General features: G+C 54.8%; 1 long non-coding RNA gene across 1 annotated transcript in view; it reads right to left on the reverse strand.

The window, feature by feature from the left end:
* Positions 1-13,207, reverse strand: part of LOC134807598 (uncharacterized) — a 36,584-nt gene extending 23,377 nt beyond the window's left edge. The window contains exons 1-2 of the long non-coding RNA XR_010148485.1: positions 12,896-13,207; positions 5,239-5,516 (exon numbers count right to left, since the gene is read on the reverse strand). This is a non-coding gene — a long non-coding RNA (uncharacterized LOC134807598). The remainder of the gene's footprint in view (positions 1-5,238; positions 5,517-12,895) is intronic.
* Positions 13,208-15,309: the final 2,102 nt, after the last annotated feature.

Below are 15,309 nucleotides of genomic sequence, written 5' to 3' on the forward strand. Positions count from 1 at the left end.
ATTTTCCAGAGCACAGTTATTCAATTTTGAAACTGAACATTGCACACCCGCTGGGCCTGTAGTTAAATTTGTTCTGCTTCCTCCTTGCTTTCATAGGGATAAGCCTCAGTGTACTCGCCTTTGCAGAAAAAGATGCAAAAGCTCAAGTGTTTTGACACTGTCTGTCAAATCGCTTGACTTAAAACCTCCAAATGGTTTTAAATAAAATGCAACCAAATTTAGAGACTCATTTTCTTTTCTTTTCTTTTCTTTTTTTTTTTTCTTTTGAGACAGTCTCGCTCTGTCACCCAGGCTGGAGTGCAGTGGCATGATCTCAGCTCACTGCAATGCCACTACGCCCGGATCGTTTTTGTACTTTTAGTAGACACGGGATTTCACCATGTTGGCCAGGCTGGTCTGGAACCCCTGTCCGCAAGCAATCCACCCACCTTGGCCTCTCACGCGTAGTGCTGGGATTATAGTCGTGAACCACTGCGCCTGGCCTGGAGACTCATTTTCAAAAATGTTCAATACCGTCATGTTGAATTACAAGGTAATTCTTCAATGGCTCAATCAAAAAGAAAGCTCATGCTTCCACGCGGAAAGGTTTTTCCTATACACATCACTCTGACACAAACCAAACTACAGTTCAGCTACTCTGTGTGTATATAAAAATATGTGCACACTTTGACAGCTACACCCTGTGTTTGTACTGGTTGAATATCAAGCTTGTTTAAATGCAATGAGGAGTTTTGTACACTGCAACCAGTTCCCAATAATGGGCTTCTTCACTGAGTCAGAACACTGCGTCTTTATCATGGTGCCATGGTCCTCTAAAATCCGTCTCCCTGTCACCATCATCAAAACAAATAAAATGCCAATGTTGACATTTTCTTGCTGAATTTGCAGCAGTATTGACTGTACGTCAGATGTTCCATATGCGATAAAACAAACTTCCAGAGGCTTCACCTAGATTCCTGCAACTGGATAGGAAAAAAAAAAATCAAAGCATTATTGGACCTAATGTAACTGACTTCCTGCTTGACACATCTGATGAGTCAAGCTAAACAGGCATCAATGAATGGTTTGCAAAGTTCTGAGAATCCATGCACAAGAAAATTTGGAATAAAAAGCAAGCAAAATTCATTTAGAGGAGCAGACATTTCATCTGAATAAAGTGGCAGGCTCCACAAAGTCCTGTATTAGGGGTTCCTCAGCCATCCTTATCCTCAGCCAGTCCTCTTAAAGTGACAGCTTGAAGGACTGACTCGCTCCTCCGGTTCTCCTGTGTCACTGCAGCCCCCATATTGGATGGTTAATGCCAACACTAAGTTTATATATGAGTTCATCATCAACTTCCTCGAGAAAGAGAAATAAAAATTTAATGTTGTTATTAAGCATGACTTTTTTTTTTCTGCTTGTTGCTGCTGAATGGGTTTATTGCAAAATTTGAAAAGCATTACCAAACAGTAAAAAAATAGTTGTGGGTTTACACTATTCAATAAATGGCAAAACCACAGGGGAGTTCAGGCGATTGTACGCTCACACTCAGGCAGGCCCTCTGCCTTTATTTTCCACACACATTTCATGTTCTCTCAACATGGCATTTCCACCGCCCCAAACACACTCCGGCCGCCCAGTGATTTCGTGCACGTGCCAGGCCATAGCAGCAACCGTACGTCAACCCCACTCTCTCAGAATGGCCCTGAAAGGCGGAGCTGCCAGCAGGACGCCTGACATCCACGTTGCATGGAGGGAGACATGGATGGAGATCTGGATATGCTGTGAGTCCTGGGCAGTGGTCAGTGGCCTGGAAGGATGGTCGGGGCCTGGAAGGGCAAGACTGGAAAGTTGGAGACAAGGCGTCCTGGGGGAGAGGTGTGCAGATGGACTGGGAAGCGTGTGAAACTTTGTCTGGGGCCTCCTGGTTCATGGGTATGAGTGTAGCCGGGAGGAGAGATGCTGGGCCCGTGAGTCAGCAGTGAGTCAGCCTGCCTTCCCCGCCACCCAGAGCTGAAACAGCGAGCGCACAGCCCCAGCAGCGTGGACGGCTCACATCCGAGAGGTTCTCTCGCCCAGGCCACCCGTGTCTGCCAATGCCGCGTGCCAGCAGAGCAGAGAGCCACTCGAGCTGTCCAGGGGGAGGCTTCAGTTCTCAAGGAGACCAACCAACCTCTTCATGACCGGTGACACGTCAGAACCCAGCTGACCCTCCCACCCTGGAGGCCACTTCCTCGCTGGGTGGACCCACATCCCAGCATGGCTCACCTGCCCTCTCCACGTGGCCTCACCACCTGCACCTTCCAAGGACTCATACAGCATCTCATTTGCCAACATGGCATCTTGCATGAGGTTGCCTCTGATGAGGGACCAGCTACTGTGAGGGAGGTGGCATAGGGATCGTGACCCAGGAGCACCGTGGCACTCAGAACCTGCCAGCCTGACAGAGTGGGAAAGCCTCCTTAAAGTCCTTAGTAAAGGCTCCGGGTGGGGATGGCCTCTGCGTCGAGATACAGAATGCAGTGGCCCAAAGGTGGGAGCCACCCAAAGGTCCAGCAACGGTGATGGAGAAACAAAACCGGCCCATCCGCACAGTGGAGTGTGATTCAACCACAGAAAGGAGCGAAGCTCGGATGCATGCTGCAACGGGGACCCGAAAGACATGGGATCAGGGAAGACGTCAGATCCCAAAGACTCATACTGTACGATCCTATTTGTATGAACTAGAATAGGAAAAAGCAAATCATACAGACAGAAAGGAGACTCGTGGTTGCCAGGGGCTGGGGAGAGACTGTTTAATGGGTAAAGAACGCTCCTCTGGAGTGCAAAAAAAGTTTTAAAATGAGAGAGAGGGGGCGGCTGCACCTGGTAAATATACTGATTGCATATTTTAAAGTGGGGGATTGTAGGTTATGTGTATTTCACCTCAATAAAAATAAAATAGAGCCGGGCATGGTGGCTTACACCTATAATCCCAGCACTTTGGGAGACCAAGGTGGGCAGATCACTTGAGGTCAGAAGTTGGAGGCCACCCTGGCCAACGTGAAACCCCTTCTCTACAAAAAACACAAAAATTAGCCAGGTGTGGTGTCTGGTGCTGTAATCCCAGCTACTAGGGAGGCTGAGGCAGGAGAATCGCTTGAACCTGGGAGGTGGAGGTTGCCGTATGCTGAAATCACGCCATTGCACTCCAGCCTGGGCAACAGAGCGAGACTCTGTCTCAAAAATAAATAAATAAGAAAAGAAAAAAGGTACATTGCATATATTTTGAAACATCACCCTTAAACAAATAAGATAAATTAAATTAATAAATAGAAAAGAAAACAGGTACAATGTATATATTTTGAAACATCACCCTTCAGGATATGATGTATGCTTGAACCCACGGATTACACAGTGCTGTGTCCCCAGTAACCAGAAGACATGGGCCAGGAACGAAAGTGTGGAGGCAGGAGGGATGCTTCTCTGTAGGGTGAGAGGTCCTGGTGCCCGGTGTGGGGCGCTTCCTCCAGGGACCGTAGTGAGGACCCCGCTGACCTAACGCTGCAACTGCTGGCTGGTCACACAGGAAGCGAAGAAAGCAAACCCTCCCTTGCCTACCAGGAGGAGCTGTGGTCACTGCTATGTCAGGGGGCAGGGACCTGGATTCCAGGCCCCGCTTGGTGCCAGCAGGGTAACAGTAATGGACAAGCCCAGCAGCCAGGCCTGGCCAGGGCAAAGCCAGCCCTCAAAGAGGGAGGCCTCCATCACTCCACGGCAACAACCTTGGGCTGGAAGTGCCGGTCCAGGAAGAGACACCGGCACGGGATGGAGGGGGAGGTGGTGATCTCAGGTGTGACGCTAGAAGGCCTGAGGGCCACAGGGACTGCAGCGGGACCCACAAGCTCTCCTGATTTAAGAGTTTCGGGAGGAATGCTATTAGCCACCACCCTGAAGAATCAAGGACAAATGAGAATGGACTTGGCAGGGGCTTCAGGGGATTTGGACGAAGCCAGGGGTGGACTCCAGCAGCCAGCATCAGTGCCCGGCCCAAACCCCCACCCACCCCCCATCCACCCCGAGACAACTTGCAGCCACTCCCCGGAGAGCATCCCCACTTCCCTTTTCCTTCCTGGAAGGGTTTCCCTGGCCACGGGGGGCTGCTGAGGCTGTGAATGAGGGGAACTGAAATGCTGGAGTGCCAGAGCCCCTGAAGGACCCCTAGAACAGTTGGGGATGGGAACGGTAGCTGAGTACTCCAGCACCATCCACCACCCCAGAGCCATCCACCACCCCAGCGCCATCCACCATCCCAGCACCATCCACCACCCCAGCACCATCCACCACCCCAGCGCCATCCACCACCCCAGCGCCATCCACCATCCCAGCACCATCCACCACCCCAGCACCATCCACCACCCCAGCGCCATCCACCACCCCAGCGCCATCCACCATCCCAGCGCCATCCACCAACCCAGTGCCATCCACCACCCCAGCGCCATCCACCATCCCAGCGCCAACCACCACCCCAGCGCCATCCACCGCCCCAGCACCATACACCGCCCCAGCGCCATACACCATCCCAGCACCAACCACCAACCCAGCGCCATCCACCACCCCAGCGCCATCCACCATCCCAGCGCCAACCACCACCCCAGCGCCATCCACCACCCCAGCGCCATCCACCACCCCAGCGCCAACCACCAACCCAGTGCCAACCACCAACCCAGTGCCATCCACCACCCCAGCGCCATCCACCACCCCAGCGCCATCCACCGCCCCAGCGCCATCCACCGCCCCAGCGCCATCCACCGCCCCAGCACCAACCACCGCCCCAGCGCCATACACCACCCCAGCGCCATCCACCGCCCCAGTGCCATCCACCGCCCCAGCGCCATCCACCATCCCAGCGCCATCCACCGCCCCAGCGCCATCCACCGCCCCAGCGCCATACACCACCCCAGTGCCATACACCGCCCCAGCGCCATACATCATCCCAGCACCAACCACCACCCCAGCGCCATCCACCGCCCCAGCACCATACACCATCCCAGCACCAACCACCACCCCAGCGCCATCCACCGCCCCAGCGCCATCCACCATCCCAGCGCCATCCACCACCCCAGCGCCAACCACCACCCCAGCGCCATTCGCCATACCAGCGCCATCCACCACCCCAGCGCCATCCATCACCCCAGTGCCAACCACCATCCCAGCGCCATCCACCACCCCAGCGCCATTCACCATCCCAGCACCATCCACCACCCCAGCACCATTCACCATCCCAACGCCATCCACCATCCCAGCAGGACCACTTGGCACATCATGGGCCTCTGTTCTCGGAGGGTCCCCAGCAGGCTGAGTTGTTTTGCAGGCCCCCTGCTTCCCATCCTGCTTCCCCCGGTGCCTCGCAGCAAATCCTAGACTCCCCTCCAGAACAGCCACTTGTGCCCAGACCCTTGTCTCGGGGTCTGCTTTGCAGGGAAGCCACCTGAGACTAAGGACCCTGCAGGCTGTCCTGACAAGGGCGGTCCTGACAAGGGCAGTGTTAGTCGCGTCTGAAAAAGAGAAGAAAACTGCAGGTGGCTCCGGCTGATGGTTTTCCAGAATGAACCACAGATGCGACTGTGGCAGACACTGCAGGTGCAGGGGCCAAGCCCCACCCAGCCTGTCTGAAGGCAGCTACTAACTAGACTTTGTTAAGCAGTGAAAATCCAGGGCAAGGCTCAACAAACGGGGTGCCTGGAAAGAGGCTCCAAGGGGGCTTCACCAGGCAAAGGCAAGAGCAGCCCTCCCGGGGCACTGCCAGGATGCCGCTCCCTCGGTCCGTCTTCCCCCCGTCACCCTGATCCCAGCACCCAGCGCCTTCTCTCATCCACAGGATGGCGGGAGCCTCTGACCTGGTGGTGTGTGCTCTGTCCTCACCCTGCGGTCAGGGGAGCTTAGCCGAGTGGCAGCTGGTGACGTCCCTGCCCCACCTTCATCCCACCCCACACTCTCCACTCACACTTAGAATCCTGCCATTTGCTCCCAGGGTTTCAACGCGGCTGGGCCGCCAGGACTGCTGGGCCAGGGTTTCAGATATTGAAATACTGCCTTACAGGTCAGGGTCAGTACACAGTCACTTCCCCACCCCCATCCCCCAAACACCGGGGTCTCAAAGGGACTAAAGGGTTAACTCCACAACTGGCCCCGGGACATTACTGCAGCCTGGCTCCCAGCTCTCCTTCTAGGGGATAGGGGGGTGGTCACTGTCGAAATCCCCTTGGTGCTTCCACCGTGCGGCCCTGCCCCCGGCCCCACCTCCTCCCTGCTGTCCTGGGTCACCAACTCCCTGGTCTGTGCAGACCCCAGGCACTGGCCCCACTCCCTCCTGCCACAGAGCACAGCCTGTCTCCTCTGTCTCGGAGGCGAGGCTACGGCCCCAGCTCTCTACCTCACTAACTCCTACTCATCCCTCAAAATCTTGACTCAGATGCCGCTTCCTCCAGGAAGCCCTCTCTGACCTCCGAGGCAACTCTGGCCCCCACAGAACTGAGTGCCCGCCCTCTTGGCACTGCCCATGTTACACTCTTGGTTCTCGGGTCACTTGGCTAACACCTCCAGGCTGTTAGCTTGTTGGGGCCGGAGCAGGTTGGGTTGGATTTGTTCTGTTTTGGTTTTTTCCCTGCTGTATCCTCAGCACTGTGCAGGGCACCCAGCCCAGAGCAAGAACCTGGCTAAGGGAATGAATGGACTAGTGAATGGAATGCGGTCCTCGCTGGCCCGGCGTTCCCTGCGAGCTCCCCACCCAGGAGGTGTGGGCTCCGCTCTGACTCCGGACTCTCGGGAGTACTTCAGCTGCACGGAGCAATCTGCTCCAAAGCCCAAATGGACTCCTTATCTTCAAGGATTGCACAAAACCCTGGAGCTCGCTTTAATCCCAGCTGTCCATGTAGAGAACACGCAAACCAGCAGTGCTCAGGGCCCCCGGGTGAACTCACTTATCCTTAATCAGCAGCAGATGCTGGGAAGGGCGTGAGCAGGCTTTTCTGAACCATATGGACTGTTTCTTAATGCTCATGTTGAAAATTCTTCAGAGGCAGATCAGGCTTTAGCTGGAGGCCTCCTCTTCTCTGATCCGGCCTGGTGCTTAGGGTAGGGTCCATTCCTCCTCTGACCTCCCAGCCTCACGGGTCAAGACCTCCAGGGGTAGCCCAGGCAAGGGCCAGGCGAGGGGCACCTCCATCAGCCTCCAAGAAAATGCAAGTCTGACATCCCGAGCCCGTGGCCCATTTTCTTGTCAGGACTTGGGCAGAATTTCACCCAAGTTAGCAATGGCTTGTCCTCTGACAATCAGGTGACAAATACTTACCCAGCACCTCCTGCACCATGGCCGGAGGGCCTGAGAGGCAGGTGGAGGCAGGAAGAAGTGGTCGGGATACTGGAGGGGTTACAGTGGCCCTGGGGTCAGACGTGGGTTCAAACCACAGCAAATCATTTTACCACTGACTCCACGGTCCCCTCATCTATAAAATAGAAAACAAACAAACTCTCCTTTCAGAGAGTCAGCAGACGCACTGCGCCCGGCACCTAGTAGGCCATCCATACGCGGAAATGACTTTGTGATGTACCCCCGTCCAAAAGGCTCTGGGCTCAATAAAAGACAGCCCTGGTCATGGCCACTCCCCCCGGCTGTCCCAGGAGCCGATTTCTGACCACAGACGGATCCCGCTTCTAGCTCAGATTATCCTGCTTCTAGCTCAGATCCCCTTCTTCATCCACAGAGAGAACCCAGACCCAGGATTGCGAGCACGCCAACCAGAAAAGAAAGACAGGAGAGTCAGGCACCGAATTCACGGAGCAGGTCACGCCCCAGGAACAGGGCAAAGAGGCTGTCGCTGTTTCTGCAGTTTCCTCTGATAAGAGGAAGCGACGTGGCCCATGTGCTCTGCTGGAAGGTTCCTCCAGTGAGCTCTCGGGCGAGAGGAAGTGGCAGAGCCCCCGATACCCAGAGGCACACAGCACGAGACAGGATGGTGTGGCACACACAGAGACACAATAACAGAATACTCCAGCCCCGCCTCTCTCTTTCTGTTATTCTTGGGTATCTTTTTTATATTTTTTTTTTAGAGACAGAGCCCCTCTGTCACCCAGGCTGGAGTGCAGTGGTGCCATCTTGGCTCACTGTAACCTCCACCTCCCGGGTTTAAGTGATTCTCATGCCTCTGCCTCCCAAGTAGCTGGGATTATAGGCACCTGCCACCACACCCGGCTAATTTTTGTATTTTTAGTAGAAACGGGGTTTCACCATGTTGGCCAGGCTGGTCTTGAACTCCTGACCTCAAGTGATCCACCCGCCTTGGCCTCCCAAAGTGCTGGGACGACAGGCGTGAGCCGCCGCACCTGGCCTATTCTTGGGTATCCTTATTGAGCAGTTACTCTGGCCAGATCCCCGGCTAAATGCTCTCCACCACCCCGTATCTCACAGATTCCTCCCAACGAACCAACCTAATCACCAGGATTGTGCACATGGAAGGCTCTGAAGTGCCAATAACTTGCCCAGGATCCCAGGCAGAGCAGTGAAGATTTGGACACAGGCCTGAGGCCTATCAGGACACTCATGCAGAAGGGAGGCCTCCATGCCGGAACAGAGGCCCGTCCTCCACACACACAAGTGGAGCCCAGAATCCTCTGCTGATTCTCAGGAGGTTGATTCTCAGGTCCCCACTGCCTGTCTCTTCTAAAGATGGGATGTAATCGTGTCAGAGTTGACTTCACAGTGTCTGCATCATTGTATACCTGCTACAGTGCAGGCTCAGCCATCTGCAACTTCCATTGTCCCCCTGGAACCCCGAGGGAAAGAGCCCCTCCCTCCTGGGGGTATTGGGCATCCGTATATGAACCATGCAGACCTCTCCTCCCTGTCATAGACAAGGCACTGAAGCCCCTAGAAGAAATGGCCACCAGTAGTAAGGGGCTGACTCAAGCATCTACCACATGCTGGCGCTTTGCATCATTGACCCTCTTCAACCTTCCCAAACTGTGTGACATGGTGACATCACCCCAACCACCCTGACTCACAAGGACACAGGCTCCTGGAAGGGACCTGACCCCGGGCAGTGGAGTTTGGATTTGAACCCAAGTTGGTGGCTCCAGAGGCTGGGCTCTTCTCATCATAAGGCCCTGTGACCCTCCCAGGGGATGTTCCCCACTCAGCTCCTTTCCTTTGGGGACAGCCACACTGGGGAGGGTGGTTCCTTGCAGCAGGAGCTGGGTCCTTTCTTTCCACCTGCACGATCAGCTCATCCAAAGCAGGGCTCTGTACTGGTGTCTTTCTCTCCTTCCTGCATCCACCTCAGGGTGAGAAATGAAGCAGGTGTTCCAGTACGACCTGGAATCATCCCAGAGCGAGTGTGGCCCCGTGCACGGAGGGAGATGTGCTCCTTCTAGGAGGAATGGTAAATAGGCTTCATCTCGGAAGCCCCCTGCAACCCAGGGGTAGTGCCCCTCCCAGCCAGGTGAGAGGTTGTGTATACAAGTCGGCAATGGCCAGATCGCATATAAAAACAGGACTCTGACCCACAATCCACAGCAACCCACCCAGGACACAATGCATTACCCACCTCAATCAGCCCAGGAGGCCGCCTGCCACCCACAAGTCTGCCTTGCAGAGAACATCAGACCACTGTCTCTTGCAAACAGTCCAAGAAGCCAAACAGTAACCCCTGTAACAATCTGCCCAAAGTGGCCTGGACTTGATGAATAACTGGTATGTTTCCTAACGTTTTCCTTCCTTCCAACTTAGGACCAACCAGAGAAAACTAAATCCGTATCCCTAGCCCATTGCACAGGACACTGCTTCTAATCAACCACTTCCAGCTTCCCAACACCAACAGCCTCCAACCAGGGCTCACCTGAAGTCTTCCCTTCTGTCCTCTATGGTATCAGGTTTTTCTACTTCTCTGCCTGCCTTTGAGCCTCTGCTAAAACACAAGTGACAGTGGCCGACTCCCGCGCTAGAGTCAGCCTCTGCGTGTTCTCACTTGGGTGGCCTTCATTTATTTTCACCAAGGGCACTGCGTAAAGAAGGGGTCTGAGACTCCTTCTGGGCTTGGCGGCCAATTAGCAACATCTGCCACGGCATAGGCGGTGGGCAGGGGGGTGACCTGGATGCTCAGGATCAGCCCCTCCAAGGGTACTTTCTCCTGCTTCCATCAGAAAGATGCCTCTGTCCAAGCACCCTCCTTCTGCTTCCCTGATCCCGGGCGACTGGGTGAAATGCAGGAGGGGCAGCTGGTAGGGGAGCGAGGGAGCTTGCTCCCCCACTGAGCTAACGAAAAGCACGGCTTGACACTGGCAGTTTCCCTCTGCCCCTCATCTCACACTGGAATGAAAAATGCAACGTGGAGCTTCCACAGGCAGATAGCAGACGTCCCCAAACTCTGATGGTTTGACCACGAAATCAGCACAACACTGATGAGATCACAGATGGTTAAAATCCCCCCAGGCAGGGCAACAGGGCAGGATCCCAAGGACAGAGCTCGGCAGAGGTGGCCGCCGGCCCATCAGGCTCTGACTCTCTCCGAGGCACAGTCACTGTGGGAAGCAGCTGCCTGCAGGGACGTTTCCCAGTGCCCTCGTCACTGGGCGGAACCGAGGCACCAGTTCTCAGCAGGGGAAGCTCAGAAGTGACAGAAGCACTTCCGTGTGGGTACATGCGGACACCAGTGCCTCCATGCACTCTCTGTAAAGGGCTCAGAGAAGCTACCAGACAAAGGAAGCCAGGTTTTTACGCAACTGTTCAGCGGAGAACTGCCCGAGCAGGGGCGGCTGCCCTGGGCCCCGACTGAGTGAGGCTGCATCCTCTGTGTCCGCCGCCACGCTGTGCAAGGCCAGGGAGCCAGGTGACCGCCACCCACTGCAGTCGTATTCACATACCTGAAGGCATGAGGCATCCAGCATGAAGGGGCATCCTCTGTCCTGGAGGAGATAAGGCACATGCCTATAATCCCAGCACTCTGTGAGGCCGAGGTGGGTGGATCACTTGAGGTCAGGAGTTTGAGACCAGCCTGGCCAACATGGTGAAGCCCTGTCTTTACTAAAAATACAAAAATTAGCCAGGTGTGGTGATGCGTGCCTGTAATCCCAGCTACTCGGGAGGCTGAGGCAGGAGAATTGCTTGAACCTGGGAAGCAGAGGTTGTCGTGAGCCGAGATCACACCACTGGACTCCAGCCTAGGCAACAGAGCAAGACTCCATGAAAGAAAGAAAGAGAGAGAGAGAGAGAGAGAGAGAAAGGAAGGGAGGAAGGGAGGAAGGAAGGAAGGAAGGAAGGAAGGAAGGAAGGAAGGAAGGAAGGAAGGAAATGAGCAGGCGCCCATGCAGAGGGCACGTGGGAATGAACGTCCCTGCCTACTCTTGGTAGAGGTGGGGGCTGGGTTGCTTTTGCAGACGTCATTTGTCAGTTGGCATCAAAATATAAGAAAAGGCATTCGTTCAGAATCTGTAGTCCTGACCTGCGAAGCCAGCCTCAGAAGTAACAAGCCAAGTTCAGAAGGTTCAGGGAGCGTTATCTGTATTAACAAATCAATGGGCATCCCCTAAAAGTCCCTCACCAGCAGACTGGAGGAAAGAAGGTTTGCTGTGCTCGTGGCATGGGGCACCCATATGGTGCCCTAGAACATGGGGGACTGCCAAGTTCAGCCCTGCCCACCGTCCCTCCTCACTGAGGAAGGGGTCCGCACAGGAGAGATGAGCCCCTGACGGTCAGTGTGACCAGCTTCTTCCCATCAGGGCTGTGGTTCCATGCCGCCTGATGGGAATTCCAGCAGAGCCAACTGGGGCCTATGATTTGGGCTCAAACCCAGATCTGGAGGTTCTCCCTCTCCAGCTAACTGGTGGTACAGAAACTCAGGCATGACCATGCTCTAGGGCACATAGCAGGGAGAAGGTGGGCAAGAGGGCTGGGCCCATAGGGATGTGGGCTCAGCTCACAGCTCTGCCTGCATGGAGCAGGGGAGGGTGAGTGACCCAGCTGGGAGGGTGCTGAGGTCTCTCCATCTGAAGAGCAACAACATCCTCATGACAGCGGTGGCCACTGAAACTGCTGATGGACAAACACACGGATGGTGAGGAGCGTGGGCCACGCAGAGTTCATTCACCATGGATTTCCAGGCTGGGGCATTACAGCGGAGCTCTGTCTCTGTCTCTGATCGTCGGATCTGGGGAGATTTTCCCTCCCAAGTGAACCTGGCTCAACTGTTTGAATTGTCCACAATGAGCACGGATGCTCTTTGTAGAGAAACAAATGATTTGTAATGAGTTGGCAGAGAGGTTATCATGGAAGGAACCTCCCGTAAGGTGGCAGAGGCAGCGTGGTATAGACACTAGGAGAAAAAAGGCCCCCACACTGGGCAGAGCCTGGTCCTGGCCAGGAAGAGGCACCCTGCAAGGTAGGACAGAGCCACCACGCGGTTCTTCCCAGCGTCCCCATGAACACTCGCCGGCAAGCACCTCCCTCCACTTTGTCCCAAGCCCGCCAGGCACGTGGCAGCCTAAGACTCCCCCACCCACCATTTCCTGGAGAAGGCCATCTGGCACTGCCCGTTTTGTGTGTGTGAAAAAGTCCCGGTCTGGGTCCCTGGGTCCCACCACGAGCGGCTTCGAGGCTTGGACACACCCTTCCCTGCCTGGGCCACTCTCCCCCTCCATCCAACAAGGAGAGGCCGCAGAGCCCTCTCCATGGTCCCACCCAGCCCCAGGAATCCTGTGATTTCATGAGCCCACGGTTATTATCCCTGGGCAAACTCTCTAGCCCACAGCATCACAGGCTGAGGAGCCAATTCCAGAACCGAGTGCTGTGTAGGCGTGAGGCGCACGCCCGCAGTGCCAGCCCGGCTCTGCCTTCCATGGAAAATCCACATCTGAAGGCCTGGCCCGGGCACCTAGGACTCACCAGCCTCTGGGCGCTGAGTCTGGGTAGAATTTAAGAAAGTCTCAGGCTAGGCGACTTCCTGGAGCAATGGCACCGCTCCCTGGCTTGCGGGGCAAAGGCACTGGGCCAGCCTGGGTGCGATCCCCGTTGCCAGGAGACTTGGACATACCTCATAACCCCTGCCAGGCCCCGCCAGCCTCTGCATGACCCCACCAGGCTGAGCTTGGGAAATCCAGTGAGGTAGGAGAGCAGGAGGACCCCTGCCCAGGAGCAGCCGGGCCTAGACACAGGCCGGCTCTGCCTCTTCCTGTCTTCACAGCCTGGAGCGTGATGCTTTACCCCCGTTAGCCTTGGTTTCTCATCTGTCCAGTAAAGGGGTTTCAGCAAAGGTCTCAGCAAAGGCAGCTGTGGCTGACGCTGCCTGTTCCCCGGCACTCCCTGACCTGCAGCCTCTAATTTAGAGTTTCTCTGGTCTCCGTCTGTGGCGAGGGACAGGAGTGGGGAGAAATGCCCCAGCTTCCTCTCCCTCAGACGGAACACTCAGGGGGGTTCACCACTGTCATCCAGAGGTCCCCTGGGGACTGCACCCAAATTTCTCACAGTGGTGGCCAGCTTGATCACGTACCTCACTTCCGTATCAGAGCTTCTTGGGATCACCCCCACAAATAAACTACGCACACTCAAGTATCCTCTCACAGGCTGCTTCCAAGGGACCCTGACCTAAGGCAGCCATGCCAGACACAGAAAGCCTTCTCCTAAAGCACCAGATAGTCAGTGTTTTAAGCCATATGAGCCACGAGGCAAATTGAAACTATGATGCAGGCATGTAGGTGCCCAGTGGAAAGGTACACCTTGAAAGATGCAAGACCTTAGGGCCGCACGAAGCAGGCAGCAGGCCACATGTGGCCTGGGTCACAGTTTGCTGACTCCTGCTGTCACATATGGACCCCAAATCTCAGTGGTTTAAGGAAATAAAGGCCAGGCACAGTGCTTCACGCCTATAATTCCAGCACTTTGGGAGGCTGAGGTGGGTGGATCATTTGATCCCAGGAGTTCGAGACCAGCCTGGGCAATGTGGCAAAATCCTATCTCTACCAAAAACAGAAAAATTAGCCAGGCATGATGGCGTATGCCTGTAGTCCTGACTACTCAGCAGACTGAGGCAGGAGGATTACCTGAGCCTGGGGAGGTCCAAGCTGCAGTGAGCTGTGATCCCACCACTGCAATCAAGCCTGGGTGACAGAGTCAGATGCTGTCTCAAGAAAGAATAGAAAAGAAAAGAAGAAAAGAAAAGAGGAAAGAGAGAGAAGGAAGGAAAAAAGAAAGAAAAGAAAGAGAGAAAGAAATAAGAAGAAAGAGAAAGAAAGAGGGAGAGAGAGAAAGAAAGAAGAGAAGGAAAGAAAAGAAAGAAAGAAAAGGAAGGAAAGAAAAGAAAGAGAGAGAGAAAAGGAAAATTTGCTTCTTGCTTAGATAAAGTCCAATTGGCAAGGGGCAGGTAGCACAGGATTCTAGGCCAGGTTCAGGGGCCTGAGCTGATAGATGCTCTGCCATCTGGCACACAGGGTTTCCCAAAGTCACTCTGGGCATCAGTGTCCACCCAACATCCAGTTAGTGAAGGAAGGACGGAGGGCATGGGGGTGGCACAGGAGGCTTTTATGGGACCCAGCATCTGGTCCCAGCAATACCCAATGGGCAGCCAGCCACATCCTCCCCAGGGGCAAGGATGTTGGTAGTCAGGACACAGACTGGCAGTTGGCACCACCTCCCCACTTGGCTGTGTGCTAACAACTCCCTTGCTTGACTTCACAGCTTCCTCCTTTTTTTTTTTTTTTTTCTGAAACAGAGTCTCGCTCTGTCGCCCAAGCTGGAGTGCACTGGTGCGATCTCAGCTTACTGCAACCTCCACCTCCTGGGTTCAAGTGATTCTCCTGCCTCGGCCTCCTGAGTAGCTGGGATTACAGGCATGCACCACCAAGCCCAGCTAATTTTTGGATTTTTAGTAGAGACAGGGTTTCACCATGTTGGCCAGGCTGGTCTCGAACTCCTGACCTGAGGTGATCCACCCACCTCGGCCTCCCAAAGTGCTGGGATTACAGGTGTGAGCTACTGAGCCCAGCCAGCTTCCTCCCCTCTATGTTCATCCCTAAGAACATGGAGTTTAGGGTTGCCTGCTTTGGAACTTTGTATTATTGCATTCTGTTGTTTAGCATTTTCTGCACATTACACCGGCCACTTATCTGTGTGTTTACATATCTAAAGATCCTTTACTGTTGATACTGTATCTCCCCATGTGACTGACCTGGCCCGAATGGGGTCCCAGCATCCCCACAAACACTCACCAGCAAGTACCTCCCTTCACCTCGTCCCAAGCCTGCCAGGCACGTGGCAGCCTGAGACTCACCCACCCACCGTGCCCTGGAGAAGGCCACCTGGCA

The sequence above is a fragment of the Pan troglodytes genome, chromosome 11 (assembly GCF_028858775.2).
Source record: "Pan troglodytes isolate AG18354 chromosome 11, NHGRI_mPanTro3-v2.0_pri, whole genome shotgun sequence".
NCBI lineage: Eukaryota > Metazoa > Chordata > Mammalia > Primates > Hominidae > Pan > Pan troglodytes.